Genomic DNA, 20,353 nt, shown 5'->3' with positions numbered 1-20,353 from the left:
GTCACTCACTGATTCATTGTCATCGAGCTTCCTGAATGGCTAGATCAAAGCAAGTGAGACACCAGCTTGCAATTCTCCAGCAGCTTCCTTTGCTTGTAGTGTAGAATCTGTGGTCCTCACCTGGCACTTACAAAGCTGCTCTTATAAAGGCTTCCAGCAAGCCCTGTGCTTCTGAGTCCGTCACGTGCCTCATCGCCACTGACCTCTAAGAATTTCTACAGGTTTCCACTCTGCTTGCCCGTCTTCCTGCTGCTTGTAATGTAAAAACACAAACTATACATCTAGAGAGGGAGAGAGGCTTACTTTGACTCATGGCTCTAAATAAGAGGTTTGGGGACTGCATCTAGTGATGGCAGAGCCCCCAGATTAATTCAGGACATCATGGAACAAGTATACGGAGCATGTATGTATATGTGTATATACTGGTCTCTATCTTCTAATGAAAATTCCAGTACTAAATCATGAAGACTCCACCTGAATGCCTCATCTACTCTGTGTATGTTTGTGTGTACAAGTGTGTGTATGTATGTGCACATGTGCATGTGAACACACAGACACCTGTGCACACATGCATGTCAAGGACAAATGTCAATGTTGAATGTATTCCTCAGACACTCTCCATCTTATATTTTGAAATAGGGAATCTCACTGAACCTGGAGTTCATCTGTCTGGCTAGATTACCTGGACAGTGCACTTCAGGGCTCCTCAACTTGTCACCACAACTTCGTCCCCAGCACTGGGGTTTCAGACATATGTCACTGTCCTTAGCAATCACTACCAAACTGAGCCATCTTCCCAGCCACCACCTTACTGTTCTATCTGGAGAATGTGCTGGAGATGGCTGTACTTAGTTAGCTTATTAAGTACATAGTGAGCAAAGGCAGAAGCATAAATAGCAAGCAGCAGATAGGTGATACCATCCAATCAAGAATCCAGCAGAGATGACAAGGAAGCCATTGAAATGGTCACACTGGGGTTCCCAATGGAGATATTTCCAGTCAGTGTGTCCTTCCCATGGGTGAGGTTCTGACTTCTTCTTCCCACTAATCATTTTGGGGTTTGTCCGGGTATTTCTGGATGAAGTCAACATTGGACTAATGCACTGAGGAACTGGGTGATTCCCTGGTATGCTAAAGCCTGTGTAGCACACTGAGAACTGGGCAGGGTGAAGGGAGTATGGGTGGGGAAGCACCCACCCTCAACTACCTGCTGGCCCTGGAGCACCTGTCTTCCCCAGCTCGAGGCTCCAGGCTACCACCGCTACTCCACTCATCCTCGGGTCTTTTAAGCTAAGCCTAGAATTCACACCAACCCTACTTTCCACATCTAAAACAACACCAGCAGCTCTTATGAGTCAATAATTTGTAGATGCCAGATTCTTGTATTTCTTAGCCTTCATAATTGCATGGGCCAGTCTTCACTCACACACACACACACACACACACACACACACACACACACACACACGGAGGGGGGGGAGAGAGAGAGAGAGAGAGAGAGAGAGAGAGAGAGAGAGAGAGAGAGATCATGTACACACACATCATTGCTTCATGCTTTCCTCTTGCCTGAATGCCTGCAGTTGCCTCCTAAGTAGGTTGCCAGCTCTCATCTCTTTACTCTTCAATCAACTCCCTCCCAGTAACCAGAATGGCCTGTTTCAAATACAAATACGTGGTCAAAATGCCCCAGCCAGTAAAGGTGCTTGCTGCCAAGACTGACAACCTGATTCAAGAAAAATCAAATCTGGAAAGTTGTCCTCTGGCCTCCACCCATATCCAATAGCATTCACATTCACATGCACACGCGCACACACACACACACACACGTACATGCACACACACAAAATTTAGTGTAACAACTTGCAAATATCAATTAGATCCTGCCTATTCTCTGTTGAAAACTCTGACATTGTGAGAAATTTGAACCTCTCACATGGACCTTCAAAGCCCATTTTTCTCACAACCACCGCTGTTTTTTATAAAGTGCCCTGCAGCTTTATTGGACCAGATGAGAAATCTGTTTGGTTGCTCGCATGTTGTTAGTCTTTCCTGCAGGGTGAAGCACTCTGGGAAGGCAGGAGCCATGGATTCTTGCTTAGTGATTTCTTTCCCACCTAGTACCATGCCTGGTGGATGAGCAAAGTCAGTAAGTAGGTTTGAAAGGCCTGGCACTGTGAAATGGAAACAAGGCCCCAGCTAAGACTTAAGATTTCCAGCCAGCCACACCCAGTCCTTCCTCCTGGTACACATTATTTGTGCTGTGCAGAGGGTAGTTTTGGAGGCCTGCTTCATGTGTTGCCAAGAACTGCTGCTTCTTGCTGCTTTGGTCAGCATTGACACTTTGTATACACATACCTGCAGTCTATGTGCACACACACACATGTACACACACACACACACACACACACACACACACACGCATGCACACACATTATGAGGGCCTTCATCTTAGAGTGCTCTGAGCTCTTCTATAAAACATGGCTGCAAAGGCTGTCACCAGCAGCTGAACTCTGAGCACAGCCTTATCTCCCTTCCCAGGTATTGCCAAGTATTTCACCATCGGTTTGGCCATCCCTGAAGCACTTGGCTCAGCTCAGCAGGTTCTTCCTACCCAAGGGCAATGGAAACCTGATGAGGATTATCAGCCCCAAACCCCAGGGCTTATGCAAAAATGCCGAGAGGATGAACCCACAGCCATATTTGCAGAAATTTCAGGTTTACAGAATGGTAGATCAAGAGCTCTCGGGACAAAGACAGGGACTGCCCTGGCACCAATCAACTCTTAAAGGTGAAAGGAAAAGATAGAAAAACAGAGTTCAGGCAGGAGGAAACGGTTGCATCAGCAGCAATAACTTAGCTTTATTCCCCTCCATGGTGAGGCAGCCCAGGAATTATTGGGCACTGCAGACACAACTCTGGAATGTTTGTAGTTGAGCTCCTGAAATGCAGCCTTGGTGATTTTTCCAGAGTGTTCTGGCTGGGGAGCCTGGTCAAGGGAATGTGCTCTGGGGAAGTAGTGTTTTTTTGGCTCTCGGATCTCTGCTGTAGCTGTAAGGCCTCAACCCTGGTCAGGACAGATGACAGGGTCAGGCGGTGTTATTATGACAGCGATGGGACCCTTCCCCCGTGGTCAACACACTGATGAGTTTTGTCAACTTGGCACAACCTACAAATCAGCTGGGAAGAGAGTCTTCAATAACAAATCGTCTACATCAGGGTGGCCTGTGGGATGACTGTTAGGAAACCAGCCGTCAGGGTTGTCATTGGTGTGCAAAGGCACAGCCTGCATGTAGGTGGCTCCACACCCTACCTTCAGGCCCTAGCTATGTAACTGTGGAGAAAGCTAGCTGTGCACTACCATGTACACATTCATTTCTCTCCTCTTGGACATGATGTGTCCGGCTCCCTGCCTTGACTTCCCATAAGCATAGACTGTAACCTGGAATCTCGAGTTAAATTAACCCCTCCTCCCCTAAGTTGCAATTGGTCAGGGTCTTTAATCACAACAACAGACATGGAACAAAGATCCACAGTTTTGGACTCATCCCACTCCAGGAGAGGCTTATGCCACTCTTCATGCTCCCATCCCTCTGCACCCTCGATGACCTCACTGACACAGGTGAAGGATTCTGGTTTAGCAAGGCTCTTACAATTTTCAGTTCTAGCCAGGGCTTCTACTGCTGTGATAAGCACCGTGACCGACACAAGTCTGGGAGGAAAGGGTTTATCTCATCTTACACTTTCACATCACAGGCCACCATGAAGAAGATGGGGCAGGAATTGGAGGCAGGAAGTGATGCAGAAGCCATGAAGGAGTGCTGCTTTCTGGCCTCTCCTCATCACTTGCTCACCCTGCTTTCTTATAGCACCCAAGACCACCTGCTCGGGGACAGCACTGGCCATGATGAGCTGAACCATCCCGCATCAATCATCAATCAATAAATGCCCTACAAACGTGCCTACAGGCAGTCAGATGGAGGCATTTTCTCAATCAAGAGCTTCTCCTCCCAAATGACTCTAGACTGTATCAAACCAGCATAAGACTAACCAACTGGTGTCTTAGCATAAGGGTGACCAAAAACAACACGGAGGGGGACACATCCCAGGAACGCAGCAAACTGCTGTGTGTACATTACAAGCAGGTCCAGAGGGGAGGACAGCAAACGGCATGAGCAGTGCCTGGATGTGGACCATGCATGCCAAGAGCTGAAGTTTCCGCTCTACCTTACACTGCACACCACAGGAGACTGCAGATGACAGTGAACAAGAGAGACTGTCCAGTGCTTAGACCACCGGGTGGAATGCCTTTGACCATCAGGATCAACAAACTGTTTGCCCAGCTATGTTCTATGCATAAAGATGTTCCCCAAAATGTGTCCAGTAATGGAAAACACTGCTAATGTTTGGTAAATATCAATAAACACAGAAGACTGCAAGATGATTCAGAAGGTAAATATGCCTGCTACACAAGCCAGAAGACCTGAATTCAGTATTACAAAGCCACATTAAAAAGGGAAAAGAGAGAACTGCCACCTTAAGGTTGTCCTATGACTTCCATAGGTGGACTACAGCAGGTGCATGTGCACACGCATGCATGCATACACAGATAGCTGCATATTTTTTGAGGTAGGATCTCTCTATGTATAACTAGATTCCTAAAACTCACTCTTTGGACTGAGCATTGAACTTACAGACATCTGACTATTTCTACTTCCTAAGTGCCACTATGCCTGACAATAAAAAAAATTAATCTATACATATAGTATTAAAAGGCCATCAAAATAGTTTACAAAAGGTACAAGAAGCAAAAACGAAAGGAAAAACTTACATTTGTAAAAAAGATATGCTGACAACTATTTTCATTCAAATTCCCCCCTCCCAACTTAGGGATAAGATAGGAAGAATATCATACCACAGGCTACCTAAGTCTACAGTAATAACCACAGTGGTCATTGAAGTGTATGAGAAGCAAGCTGAGGCAGGTGGATGGCTATGAGAGCCTGAGCTACACTGCCTCAAAAAAGCAAAGAAACAAAAACTGCTGAGTCCTGCTTAGCCATGTGGAAGGAACAGTATGTCATGGTTTCCTGCCTCTGGAACAGAGCCAACAGGGTGTGGGCCTCCTTGATGTTGACGGCTGCTGGACATGAAACTTGTTAATATAAAAATATATATTTTTTTACTCATGTTCTTCCTTCAGGTAATATTCTCCCTGCCAAGGTTATTGGGGACTGTCTTCCCTGCCAAGGTTAATGAATCCATGATAAGAGACAGTATGAGTCTGGAAGCTGAGGCTGTGGCTAACATCTCAGCAAAATGGTAAACACTGAGACCTTCAGGAGAGCCCTTAAAACTGTGGGAAGAAAACTCTGAAAACATGAGTTCAAGAATATATAATTTCTTAACTATGCAAAATATAAAGATACAATATGAATTGTATAAGGAGCCTCAAAAACCTAAAAGAACAGAGGCAGCTACGCTCTGAGCCAGCTTGTCAGGAAAATACAAGAGCAAGCAGATACAAAAGCAGGCAGATTTCTGAGTTCAAGGTCCGCCTGGGGCAGAACTAGGTTAGGCCCAGGCTTGGTGGAAATGGTAATCTGAGGAGGACGGGATCCTACCCAGCTAGCTCATTGTCTGTGCTTACGGAAGGTAGGCAGATCTCTGAATTCATTTGTTTTAGAAAACGTGCTTCCTGTCTCTTTCTATGAATCAAGCAGCTAGGATCATGGGACAGTGATTCATGGGATGATCAAAAGGGGACCTGGAGTAATGACTCAACTGATATGTAAATAAAAGACTGGTCTTTTAATCTGCAAGAGATGAGCTATTCAGAGAGGTTTTTAGAATTGCAAGAGAGAGCTGTCTTGAGAGAGAAAAATCTGGAAAGCTGTCTGGAGCAGAACATAGGCTGTCAGCTTGTAACCCACAATTTGACTTCTTTGAGTCATTCTTTTGCTGCTCTCAAACACCCCTTCTCTCAGAAACCCTCTCCAAGATAAGTCTGGTCTTTGACAAAAAAAAGCAATAAATGCATAAATATTACATTTCATTAAGTCTTTCTAGTAAACAGAGAGAGGCATTTACAAACCATGTACTAAAATTGAATGTGCATCAAATAGGAAACTATGTCTCAAGATTCAAATGGTTGATGCCCAGAGGGTAAAGGGAACTCTACTGAGTCCTCCTTGCCTGAGAAGCTGGCACAAGCCTTACCGCTTGTTTTTAAGAGATGAATCAGAAGGTGGTGGATACTGGGTAGTAACATCAAGGCAATTAATATATGCATTACTTCACATAGCAACAACAATCTGTGGTGAGAACGTTTAAAGAAACACTTTACGAGCTGACATTGCTTGGTTAACTAAACGGAATGCCCACGCTGATCATAAGTCTTTTGAACTTACTTTTTAAAATCTAAGTGATTTTTTTAATTATACTTTTTGTTTACTTACTGTGTGTCTGTATACATACATATGCATGTGTCAAGGTATACATGTGGAGGTCAGAGGACTGTTGTCAGACTTGGTGGCAAGCTCCTTTACCCTGGTAGGACCAAATAAATGAAATTTTGTGTCCTTTGACCTTTGTGTCTTAGGGTTACTATTGGTGTGATAAAATATCAGGACCAAAAGCAACTTGGAGAGGAAAAGGTTTATTTTATTCAGAGTTTCATATCACAGTTCATCATCAAAAGCAGTGAGGGCAGGGACCCACGCTGGGCAGGAACCTGGAGGCAGGAGCTGATGCAGAGGCCATGGAGGAGTACTGCTTACTGACTTGCTTTCCCTGGTTTGCTCAGCCCGCTTTTTTATAAAATCCAGGATCACCAGTGCAGGCCTGGCACCACCCACAATGTATTGGGTCTCCACCATCAGTCACTAATTAAGAAAATACCCTGCAGGCTTGCCTACTGCCTGAACTTATGGAGGCTTTTTCCCAGGTAAAGTTCTCTCCTCCCCAATGACTCTGACTTGTGTCACACCTCCTAAGCCACACTTGCCCTCTCCTCTCCCATGAGGACCACGTCTCCAATGCTCAGCTTCAGATGAGAGCTCAGAAAGGAAGCCATGGGTACAGAGCCTGGAGTGGTGTGTTTTAAAGGGAAGGCTCTCACTCCCTTTGATTACAGAAGTGAGGAGACAATGAGGTTATCCGTGCTGCCAAATCATTCCAGTGCTGTAATCCCCTCAAGGATGGCAGAATATTACCGTGATGGCAATTATGGAGCAAAGACAGTTAATGTAGATGCAATTTCAACTCCAGAGGGAAAAAAAAACCCCATTTGCAGCCACAGAAAACCCAAACAAACCCTGCTCCAGAGCAAAGTGCCATATAGGTTCAGGAGTCATGGGAACAGGTACCCTTGTCTCCTACTGTCATGAGTCCAGCAAGCCAGATGATTCTTACCACCTCAGGCCTTTCCAGTGCCACCCACAGAGATGGGTCTCCCTTACCTGAGTTGCAGCCTCCTGGCTCTGCAGATAAGCCTTCCTCCTGGTGCAGGCTCTCTGGGCTACAGCCTGGCTTTGGGGTGAAGGCCAGGTGCATAAAGCCACCGTGGCTTTGGGAAGGACTGAAGTCTGGCCTCAGTAAAATAAACCCATAGCTCTGCTTATCTCTGATTACAGCATTCCTCCTTCATGGAGAGCAAGCTGCAGGGGGTGGGGGTGAAAAAGTGGCTGCTCCGAGCATGGACAACACTAAGGGACCTAGTGTGCTTTGGAAGGAGGATCAGTTTGTTGCTCCCTGCCAAGCCTCAGACCTGGGATCACCCCTTCCTTGCTGCTGCTGCTGCTGCTCTGTGTGTGTGTGTGTGTGTGTGTGTGTGTGTGTGTGTGTGTGTGTGTGCCTGTGTGTGTGAGAGTGTGTGTGTATGTTTAAGTGTATGTGAGTGTGTGTTTGTGTGAGTGTGTATGTGAGTGTGTGTATGTGTGAGTGTGTTTGTCTGTGTGTGTGTGAGAGTGTGTGTATGTGTAAGTGTGTGTGAGTGTGTATTTGTGTGAGTGTGTATGTGAGTGTGTGTATGTGTGTGTGAGTGTGTGAATGTGTGTGCCTGTGTGTGTAAGAGAGTGTGTGTGCCTGTGTGTATGTGTGAGTGTGTGTGTGCCTGTGTGTGTGAGAAAAAGTGTGTATGTATGTGTGAGTGTGTGTATGTGAGTGTGTGTTTGTGTGAGTGAGTGTGTGTGTGAGTGTGTGTGCCTGTGTGTGTGAGAGAGAGTGTGTGTGTATGTGTGTGTGAGTGTGTGTATGTGAGTGTGTGTATGTGAGTGTGTGTGTGTGAGAGAGTGTGTGTTTGTGTGAGTGTGTGTGTGTGTTTGTGTGAGTGAGTGTGTGTGTGAGTGTGTGTGCCTGTGTGTGTGAGACAGAGTGTGTGTGTATGTGTGTGTGTGTATGTGTGTGTGTGTATGTGTGTGTGTGTATGTGTGTGTGTGTATGTGTGTGTGTGTGTGTGTGTGTGTGTGTGTGTGTGTGTAGGCAATAATACTTATCCATACTGTCCCCAGTGTTTCAGGGTAACACAAGGGAAACCAGAGACAAGGCTGACCGCTGCCACCTTACAGTTGATAAAGTGGGTCCTTCAGTAGGGGAAGCCTCGGCTATCTGGCAGGAATGAGTGTTGAAGTCCCCTGAGACTCTACAAGTCATTGCCCTGTGATTCCCAGATCCTCAGGTGCCTGAAAGTCTCAGCTGCCATTTTATAAGGTCCAGGGAGTGAAATGCTTCATGTTCCCCTTCCTAGACCAGTTAAGGGGTTGGGATGGGCAGGGGGTACGTCTGGGAACACTTGATGGGAAGCCACAGGTAAGGTCATGGCTATCCATGAAGCTTTGGTACAAGTGTGTTGGTTTAGACCTTAAAACCAGTTACTCCTCTAGCTGGGGGTAAGGGCAGGATAACTCATGTGTGTAGCATGTGGTGTGTGGCATTACACAGGGGTGAGAGCAAGCCAGCAAGAGGGTGGACATGGGTCTTTTGAAGGCCAAGGGAGGCCTGCTTGCAAAAGAGACAGACATGCAACCAAAAGTAGAGAAAAAAGTCATCCCTCGACAGGTACAGAGACCCAGGGCACAGGCTGAGGGGCTACTGTGCGTACCCGCAAGGTACCAAGTGTAGGAAAAGTTCCTGGAGGAAAATGGCCCCAGAAACGAGAGCTTCCAGACCCCGGGGTGAGGGGAAGGAGAGACAGGGAGAGTGTGTGGGCACCCAAATGGCACTCGGGACTGTCCTAAGGGTTACTCAGCAGACCCTCTGCAGGGTACCTGGGCTCAAATTCTAATTCCTGCTTCTTCTGAGCACCTTGTCTTAGTTTCCTCCTTGGTCAGCAGCTTCATAATAATCCCCACAGAACAAAGCGGCTTGAAGCACCGTACAAATGTGCAGAGAAAACCTGAGGCCTGGCACTCGGCCCTAAGCAAAAGTCCGTGTGTTAGCGCCTGCCGTCCTGGGGTACACTGAGGCAGCAGGGCGCCCTTGATACTGAGTCTGGGCAGTCTTTCCAGCAAAGTCTCTCGTGAAAGGAGTTGGGTCTGAGCTGATTTGTTGACCAGCAACAGGAACAGGCCCAGCGACTGAAGCAGCCCCTGGGGCAGTTGGCGGGAGGCCTTGACAAACGCGATTAATTATGATCAGATTCACATGCGCAAACAGGCTTCCTGACTAGGAAATACTTGCACAGGGTTTTTCAAACACAGCCCCCCATGTTACCTTTCTACGGGACAAAAGATGCTGCAAGGTCAAGTTGCTGTGGTATGGAGAGGCTTAGAAAAAAAAACTCCCAGCTCCAGAATGCTCCCAGTTTGTTAGGTCATTTTAGCACAGTTTGCCATTGGTAATTACTGTTCCCTGTCTGTGGGTAACACAGAGCAGGACCCGGCCTGCAAACCGTCCACTGCTCCTGGCTATACACCATCCGTTGCTCCCCTCCCAGCAGCTCACAGAACCTGATATACACTACAAGACACCTTACCCCAGGCCACACAGCCTCCTGGTATCCCTGCTATGGTGTCCCCAAGGTCATGGGACAGATCAGTTGGAAGAAGTCACCAAGTTCCATGCAACCTTGGCAAGCCCCTTGTACTCTCTGGGCTGCACTTTCTCAGATATAATATGGTGGACAGCGAGTGCTTCTCTCATGGTTGTCCTTTGTTTGGGCAGCGGTCAAGGTAGGTGGAGAAAGGTCCTTTCCATCCCTTTCCTGTCCTGTACTGCCAGCCTGGTTGACTACAGCTATGGAAGAGAGTACTAACCTTAACAAGGAAAAACACCACTGCCCTCTAGTGGCTGATAGCCAGAATGACGCCGGGCTGTCTTGTTGAAACCCTAAAGTGTGCTTTCAGGCCCAAGATGCACTGCATGGACACAGCACCTTACCAACTCACCTGCAGAGGGGACCTAGAAGGGGCATTGGGATATGACACACAGCCCTTCCCAAAGCCCAGCCATGCATCAAAGAGCCTGCAAGGCCAGGTGCCACCTCCCAGAGCTGCATACCCACCTACCTATCTCCCCAGCCCACCTCTCTCTGACCCAGGCTGCTCTCCAACTCTGGGACACACCAGCCTTCTCCAAGGACACCTAGTCCCAGAGAGAAGGCAGCAGCCTCCTGGCCTCCTTCTTCCTTGGCAGCTTAATTGACCCTTCCCTGTCTACAAATGGTACTCACAGCGCGCGTCCCTGGGGACAGAGATGTGTGTGGTGTCTCCTGTTGTGTCCCCAGCACTAGTACACACTTAGTGCCACACAAATATTTGTCAAACAAGTAAATGCATACAAGAGCAGGATTTATGTTAGTATAGACATGAGCTAGACAGGTGGGGCAGGGTCAGTTCTAGGCATTGTTTGAGTAACTAAGAGAGGAGTGTGCCAACCGCTGTGGGCATGGAAGGCATCTTGGGAAAGGGGCTCTCAAAGGAAGGGACCTAGAAATTGGGTTGGAACGAACATAAACACACACAACTCTATCACATCCTCGGAGCCCAACTCAGACTTCTGCCCCTGGCATCCCAGGCTCCACATTCCCTTTTGTTGTTTTTTTTTTAAGTGGGAATATCACCACTTCATTGAACAAAGGACACAGAGGGTACAGTGACTGTGGGTTGCTTCCATTTACAACAAAGGACAGCTATCCTTGTCAAAGCTGGGCAGAGCCCTCATTAATCAGCCTGCAACACCCAGAGCAGGCCCAGCCATCAACCCCTATCCCTACATCCCAGCCCCACATTTCTTTCCCGGACTGGGCTTAGCAGTGATCTCTGAGGTTCTCCTGACTCCAGAGAAGGTCAGTACCCACACACATCATAAAGATGACTCACAGGGCCTCCGGCTAGGATTCCCAGGACTCGGGGCCACTTGCATCACAGTGACAGGTCAGGGTAGGACAGCCAGTCTTGACTCCATATGGGATCCTGTCCAGTCCTCTCAGCATTACTCATATTTGGGGCCAGTCAGCTTCTGTGGTGGGCTGCCCTGTGCACTATGGGATACTCACAGAATGGTTGGCTTCTCCATACCAGATGCCAGTAGCACCCTGGCTAGTCACTCAGACAACCTAGACTGTGCCGGGAAGTTGCCACATACCCCATGTAGGCAGCTCTCAGCCAGAGTCTTTAGACTCATCCTTATTTGCCTTGTTTCCCAAATGTTTTTGTGAAGTTCCAGGATGGGGAGGGTGTGAGAGTCAAAATACACAAACACCGGTCATGGCTGGACTTACAAAGGATGATGACACTTTACTGTAGACATCATCTAGCTGGTACCCAGAGACATAGATTGTGTCCCCTTTCCCTTTGAACTCAACTCTCCTCTTTCGCTGAAGAAGAAATTGTGGCCCAGAGAAGCCAAGCAAGCAGCCTGAAGTCACTGAGTAGTTGACTCATTCTGAGTCCCACACCCGACCTACATCCAAGCCAGCCTCAACCTCAGAGGCTAACGCTTGTTACCGGCCCAAAGTGCAGGGGACAACCTTGTTCTCAAGGCTTCTTTTTCTCGTTTTTTGGTGGGAATGTGCAAAGCACAGCTCTGTGGAAAAACCCTGGCTGAGGCCAGCACAGTGACGGTGTGAACGAACAGGATTGCTGTGGAAGCAGTTCGTAAAGAGAAGAGCCTCAAATTGTTTGTTATGACTATAAAGGTCATTTCCCCCTTATTAAAACAGAGTAATTTCCATTTACAGGGACCTCGGGCAATTTTCCATCTAATTTGATGTTTTACGACGCCTTTGAGTCTGTGTCACCTTATGAATCACTGGGAGCCACAGACATTTGATTTCCATGGTTTCAAGATTGTTGGTTCTTCAGCAGCAAAGAGAAATACAACTTCATCTTCCTGGGTCCCAATCTGATGGGGACCAGTGGCCAGGTGCTGCCGAGGGACCCACATCCCCCAGTGAACCCTCAAAACAGGCTGCAAAGCCCGAGGTGAGGTCCCATGTAGCACACACCCACGAGTATACACAGCCACATCACCCCAGTGACATGCCCTGCCCAGCTTGGCCACCAACTCCCTTCTCTGGGGGTCTGGAACATACTTTCGGTGTCAATATGACAGCAGTCTATGGGCTGTGGAAACCGTCAGCCTGCTTTACAGACAGGGGAGGTGGGCTTAGAGATGTTGCCCAATAGCCAGTGGCCACCCAGGCTCATTCACTGGAATCCGGCCACTCTGCCTACACATGGGAGGGGCTCTTCAGCTACCACCGCCCTACTTGGTCGTCCCCACTGTCCTGACCATCCCTAGCCAATTTTTAATTTCTTGGACTCCAGTGTCAAGCACAGCAATGAACCCCACCTGACACAGTCTGTCCCCTGGTGTGGGTCTCAAGGAAGACATCCAAAATGAACTCTAAGCTTCATCTCATCCTCCAGAGCCTCTCTTTTCCTTGCTGTGAAATGGACACAATGCTATCTCTTTCACTGGGAGGCTGTGAGCCCTTGTGAGGTAGCATCAGCATCTTAGAGGATATGGCATCTCATGTTGGCCGCTCAGCAACAGGGGGCTGGTCCCTTCCTTCTCAGATGACAAAGGCATCATGGGACTGAACACGACCGGTGTGTTAATTGGAGGAAGATGATGGGAGGGGCGGGTGCAGGGCCAACCCAGAGAAGACCAATCAGAGCAAACATGGCTGGCTTTATTGAGCACCTACTGTGTGCCAGGTCTCAGGCTTGATGTGCAGAGAGCCATTCTGTCTGCACACCGGGAGTACGGAGGCTGATTTGTCAAGCTTACTGAATAGCTCTGTGCATAAGCTGTGACCTAGGCATATCCTGTACCCCAGAAGAAACCATGGTGGAGCGCTCAACCCTGGGACTTGTCATCCTTGTAAGAGGACAAACAGCCTGGCTCCCAACCTCTGTACAGTCCCATTTGCACTCTGGGCGCTTCAGCCAGGATCATCTCTGTGTGTGCGAACATAGTAAAGATGACTTTCATTTTTTAAGTTGGCACTTATTAGAGAAATAGAAACCGAGGCAGAGGAGTGCCTGGAGTGTTCTGACCACTGCTGCCTGCTGACCACTTAGCCGTAGCTGTTCTTGATGTTGGTGGTCTGCCCTCTGTACCAATTCCTACCCTCTTAACAGTGTTTGCAAGGCCCAGGCTCGCTCACTACAAAGAGAGCATTTTCTAACCTTTCCCCTACTATACACCCTGCTTGCTTAGGATACTCTGTGTTCATTTAAAGTGTATATATACATGGGTGGGTATATGCACATGGGAGTGCAGGCACCAGGGAGCCCAATATATAAAGACGGGTCCCCTGGAGCTGGGATTCCAGATAGTTGCGGGCCACCTGATCTGGATGCTGGGAACTGAACTTGAGTCCTGTATGACTGCAGTTCATGCCCCTAACTACTAAGCCATCCCTCCAGCCTCACCTTGTGATGACTTTGAAGGTCGTGTTTTGGCATCCTCTTCATTAAGATGCGGGGGCATCCTTGAAAGAATTCTTTATGTTCAGACTGAGTGATATAGAACCCAGAAGACTCTCAGCTTCCAAAATATCAGAGCCATCGCCCTCCTTACCCAGAGCAGCACAGGGCGCTGTTGTCTGAGCCCGGCAAGCCACTATAGGATTATACCACAGGGTGACCAGAGTCAGAGAGGGTGCTTGGTCAAAGCTACTCATGGCCGCTGACAGTGACTGATAAACTGAGGGAGGTCTGACAGGCAGAAGGAAGAGACTCACTCTTAGTGTCAACACTGCAAACCCCTGCCGTGCCTCCCAAGGCGCCAGCTGGCTAGAAAAATCACCCATAATAAAGGCACGCAATAAATCTCTCGTTTTTGGACTCTGCCGTTTTGCTAGGTCTTTGAGTTGCACATGGACCCCCCAGACTGATCGCTCCAGACTCCGCTATTTTTAACCTGTCTGTGAGGTTCCCAAAAATTTCCCCAGCTCTGTGATTATCCTTGCTTGTCCCCTCTGTGTTCTTACTCCAGGTTCTGTATCATCTTTCCCAGTGAACCAAAGCCTCCTATGTGAATCCCCCATCCTCATCTTTGCTCAGGGGAAACTCAAACCAAGACCTACGCTACCCAGGAGTCATTGCTATCACCCACGTGCTGGGAGGGGCCTCACGCTTAAGCTCGGCCACCACCTCCTCTTTCACTTGACCTGATTCAGGCCATCTCCGTGGTTCATTTCTATCTTGGAGACAAGGTGACCCAAAAAACGATTTGAGGCAACCCACTGGAGGTGGGGGAGAGAGGAGCTGGTAGGCTGAGTTCTAACCCTACATAGTGTAATTCCACACCTCTCTTCACGCTACCTTCTGTGAGTGTTCCAATCTCCATGCGGGCACGCTTCGTGGCCTTGACAGGGATCAGGGGGAATAATCATGTCTCTCCTAGATGGACCAAAGCTGGGAAGATGGAATGAGCTTCATACCGAGCTCAGTAGCCCCTGAAGCCTCTTAACCTTCCAGCTCCCCCATGGCATGGCCGTGTGCTTTCCTGCAGCCGGCAGTCTTGCAATGTGCACAAATTGAACACGGTTCAGAGTTTATGGCCATACAAAGGCTCGGGAGTACTGTTTTATATGTCTGTTTTGCACGCCTTTAGCATCATAGGAGCCCGAAATGAATTCCACAGGAGAGTCAGGCTGCTCACAAGCGGAGCCAAGAATTTCCTGCAGTGGAGTTAACCTACCTCTGGCAGCCACGGTGCACAATGGGAAAGGCCTTGCAGAGCGTCTCACTCAGCCAGGGGCATCCAAGGGAGTTGTATTCTTGGGCCCCCAGAGGGCTAATTTTCCTTTTTCCAGAAAGCTGGGTGTGGAGTGTAGGCTTGGAGTCAACTGATCACAGATGGTAATGGATCCTGGCATTTTCTGGAATCCCACTGGGCCATTTGATAGATGAGGCTACTGAGCTCCAAATAGGTCAGCTAGTGTCACTGTCATAGAATGCCAGAGCCAGCAGGCTCCCCTGTCCAGATACCAGAGGACTGCCAGCAAAGTGGTTCTCTGAACTAGGGTCCTTGTCTCTGCTTCAGGTCAAGCTGGTCCTCTATTGTACAAAGAACACTCTATTGCTCCTCTTCTTGGAGTCTCTAAAGTCAGGAAGTAATCAAGATGATGTGAATGGCCCTGGAAGGACTCGCAATGACAGCAACTACTCTGGATGGAGCAGTGACTCTTTACCAGTCCCTGGAAACACTCCACACCCGGGAAGTCACGACTTTGTCAGCAAGGCCAACTTAAGAATGAGATGACTAGAAGTGATGACATTCCCTCGTGTCAAGTATGGTTCAGTCACTCTCCTTAGGAAAGCCCACAGTATAGAACTGTGTTCATCAGTGTGGTCTTACTTAAGCTGCTCCTCTGCCTGGTGTTCCTCTGAAGATGCCTAGGATCCTAGAGCCTTCAAAGCCCAGGTTCTCTTGAGCCTGTCTGGGTATCCCAGATTGACTGGAAGGCCCACTCAACCTTCTGCTTTCCCTCAGACTTCTGGCCATCAGTGTGGGGAAATGTGTGTGTGTGTGTGTGTGTGTGTGTGTGTGTGTGTGTGTATGTGTGTGTGTGTGTTGTCTAATACCTGTGGCACTGTCTACAGCTCAAGCTAAGTAACACAACATACACTGAGCCAGGTGGGGGTAGAACAGGAGGTGGCACAGACATCTGAAAGATGAACTCCAGTTAGGCAAAGTGGGGAGAAAGCTTTATAGGCAGAGAGTGCAGCATGCCCCAAGTGCATGGCAGGAAAAGACCTGTATTAGGTCAGTGTGTGTGTGTGTGTGTGTGTGTGTGTGTGTGTGTGTGTGTGTACACTACACAAGGGAGCATGTGTGCACATGGGTATGCATATGCATAGCTTGGCCTGCATTTCTTTCTCACTGAACTCGGGTGCAGAGAGCTAAGAAGACCACATCCTCATTCACAGCTCATCCCATGTGGCTGGAAAAATTCTTCTACTGTCAGCTTCCCGATGTGTCCTGGACCCTGCCCCTGACTCACACCACAGGGTTTTAACATGCATCTTGTTGTAAAGTGGGAGCCTCTATAGGTATGCAGACCTTTGCAATATCTTGTGAAATGCATTAGGTCATACATCTACTCACATAACTGATCTCCCTCCTTTTTTTTCTTTCCTCCCCTCTCCCTCCTTTACTGCATGTGCAGGGACTTGAGACCCACCACGTGGCTAGGCAGCAATGGGTCATGCTAGTCTCTCTCCTTTGAAACAAGGAGCTCAGTCTGTATCCCACACTAGCTCCCAACTTGTGGCAATTCTCCTGCCTCAGCCTTCCAAGTGTGCTGAGATTACAGGTATGAGTCACTGAACCTAACTGACTGGATGACCTCTCGTGACCGTTCCGTGGCATAGCATCTCTCCTTCCCATCAGTTTAGCTGCATTGTACTAATGACGTCAGCTGGCGTCACGGACCATGAAGAAGCAAACTGAAATCACAGGAGGAAAAGTCCTGGAGTCTTTTTCTAGGGATGAAACACACATAAATAAAGTGCCTCGGGGAGGTTAAGAAGAACACAAAGACAATAGGACAGGAAAGCAGGGAGGAAAGTATGTGTGCACATCTATGTACATGCATATGTACGTGTGATGTACATATGTGCATGTGTGTATGTATGTATTTGTGGTATGTATGTATAAGTGGTATGGGGAGGTATGCATGTATATACTTATATGTATGTGTATACGTTTGTATATATGCATGTGATGTGTATGCGTATGTATATGTGTGTACGTGTATACATGTATGTATATATGTATTTATGTGTGTATGCACATATGTATATGTATATATGTGGTATGTGTATAATTTGTAGGGTATGTATATATGAATGCTAGCATGTATGTATGTATCTATGTGTATGTTTACATTTGTTTGTGTGTGGTATGTGTGGCATGTATGGTATTTGTGTGTTGGTGTCTTAGTTCTCCTAGGCTTCTCTGAGGAGACACTATAGGCTTTTGTGACTAGTAAACAACATACATTTTTCTCTCCTGGTTCTGGGGTTGAGAGCCAAGAGACAAGGAGAATAATGAGGTCCCTTTCTCAGGAGTCCTCAGGACCTGCCTTCTTAGCCTATCCATGAGAGCTCACCCTTATGATCTAATTATCCCAGAGGCCCCAATCCCAAGTACTGGTATGTTGGTTTCTGAATTTCAACATATGAACTTCGAGGCATGCTGACAGTGAGACCTCAGACACTATCATGGGTGCTGTCAAGGGTCGTAGGCAACACAATTCTTCAGGTAGATTTTCTAAAGATGTTATTGAGCCATCAAGGACATAGAACAGTCCTGATGAATGAAGCTATGGAGCATGTAGACCTATGGGGAAACCCAATGTGGGATTCTGTTCCAGCAAAGTCAGACTGGAATTAAAGAAACTGTGCTGTATCTTATACAAGAAGAGGAGTCAGAGGCTAACGGCATCCATCATCCTTGGTAAGCAAAGAAGCATGGCCCAGGAACAACACTGTCCTGAATTCTGAGAAACCAGGACTCACAGAATGGGTACCTGGACTCTTATGCCTCTCTGAAAGATATTCAAACCTGCCACTCAGATACTGTCTTTGCCCCAGTTCACCCACAGCCCTCAGAAAACACAGGCCCCTTTCCACTCTATGAAGGTAAATTTTCATTATCAACTTTTCAAGATCTATACTCATCTAGGAAGAAGTCTCAATGAGAACTCTCTAGATCAGCTTGGTTGGAGTCATGCTGAGTAATTGATAAGGGAAGACAGCTCACTATGGGTAGCACCATCCCCTAGGTTTAGAGTCTTGAACTGTATGAATGGAAACAATAGAGCTAAGAATGAGATGAGTGCATAAATTCATTGTCTCTCTGCTCCTAATTAGATGTGATGTGATCAGCATTTTAAAGTCCTACTGCTCTGACTTCCCTATTTTTATGGAGTAACCTGAAATTTCAATCTAGCATAATTCCTTTTTCCTGTAATTTAATTTTTTCAGGGCAATTTATCACAGCAATGAAAATGAAAGGAATAAACCTTCCTCCCAGACATGGCCCAGAGCTTCATGTGGGTGAACTTTTGCTGACTATAGAATCTGACAACCCTTAGACCCAAAGAGCAGAAAAGAACTCAGTGTGGAAAGCCTGGCCCTGAGAATGAACCCCAGTGAGGATAAACATACTCATAGATGTTCATCCCCTCCCCCTTTTTACTACAGTTGTAAGGAGATAACAATTAATACTTCAGGAATTATAAGGAGCATAAAAATGTATAAAGATCTAAGAATAGCCAAGACTCACTAAAGATGGGAAAGAAAAATAATGACCCCTCCCAGACCACCTCAAGTTCAGTGATTTGCTAGGGCTCACAAGACCAAGCATGTAGTCACCCTTTCTTTTCTAAGCCATCACTGCAACATGTCCAAGGCACAGCCAGCAATAAGAAAGACACAGGAGTAAAGTCCAAGGGAGACCAGGCACAAAGCTCTACAAACCTTCCAGTGTTACCAGCACCCGGATAATTCCTCCCACAGTGAGTTCTGATGACTCATCGGAATAGGCCACATGAAGCTTGTATGGGTTTTATACGTAGATTCGAGCACTAGAGTCATGTCTCACAGCATGAAAATCAATGCAATGGGAGCATGCCTCACAGGGATAAAGAGAAGTCTGGTGGAACTTTCAGAAGTGGGGCTCCTGGGATGGGGTGAGGTCACTGGGCTGCCGTGCTGGAAAGATTAGTACGCTTCTCACGGAACCTCAATTGGTTTCCAAAAGGATGGGTAACATCATAGGATCTCTGGCTTCCTGGCTCACCATGTGATCATTTGGTCATCCCCTCTCACCACACTCAGGCCATTATTGTGAGTTCTGAGCCAGAGATGGGTGTGTCTCTGCAGGCTCATAAGCTGGATGAGAGCTTGCAGGGAGGGTGGAGGCAGGTAATTCCAGGGTAGAGGCTGGAGACTGAAAGAAGCTGAGGCAGGATCGAGGAGGACTAAGACTTCGAGTTCAGCCTCCGGGAAGGGGAAAGGAGCTGAAGTTCAAGTGGATGACAAATGGCTGATGACCTCATCAGCTGTTCCTGCAATCAAGCTCCATCAAAGCCTCCCAAAAGAGAGAGCAACTGAAAGGTCCCTGGAGGGTGGTACTAGTTCTTCAGAGACCTGGAACAGATTGGCAGTGAATCCATCTAGCTTTTCTTTGTTGGGAGGTTTTCCAATATGTCACAATCTGTTCATTTATTGACTTGTCCAATGTTTGTATCTGCTTAACTCGACTTTGGTAATTCACATGTCTAACCTACCTAAAGACCCAACTATACCACTCTTGGGCATATACCCAAAAATGCCCTACCATACCAGAGGGGTAAATGCTCCACAATGTTCATAGCAGCCTTGTTTGTGAGAGCCAGAAGCTGGAAACAACCGGATGTCCCTCAACCAAAGAATGGATACAGAAAATGTGGTTCATTCATACAATGGAATACTATTCAGCTATTAAAAAGAATTTTGCAGGCAAATGGATGGAACTAGAAAATACCATCCTGAGTGAGGTAACCCAGACCTGAAAGTACATTCATGGTATGTACTCACTAATAAGTGGGTATTAGCCAGAAAGTAAAGAATATTTAGAATATAAACCACAAAATTTAAGAACTTTAACAATAGAAAGGCCAAATGAGGGTATTTCAATCCCACTAGTAGGGGGAAGAGAATAATCTTCCAGAGGGAGGGATTTGGGTAGAAGAGGGGAAAGGGAGAAGAAGATCAGATAAAGGGAGGAGAGACAGGAGTGAAGCCTAGAGAGCCAACAGAATGAACAGAAATATGAAGCCTCAGAAGGTGAGAGGTAGGGAGGCCCTCTAGAAAGTACCAGAGACCTGGGAGGTGAGAGACTCTCAGGACTC

This window comes from Rattus norvegicus, chromosome 14, assembly GCF_021556685.1.
Source record: "Rattus norvegicus strain SHRSP/BbbUtx chromosome 14, alternate assembly SHRSP_T2T, whole genome shotgun sequence".
Taxonomy (NCBI): domain Eukaryota; kingdom Metazoa; phylum Chordata; class Mammalia; order Rodentia; family Muridae; genus Rattus; species Rattus norvegicus.
The sequence above is the reverse complement of the archived record's forward strand: the minus strand, read 5'-3'. Positions refer to the sequence as shown.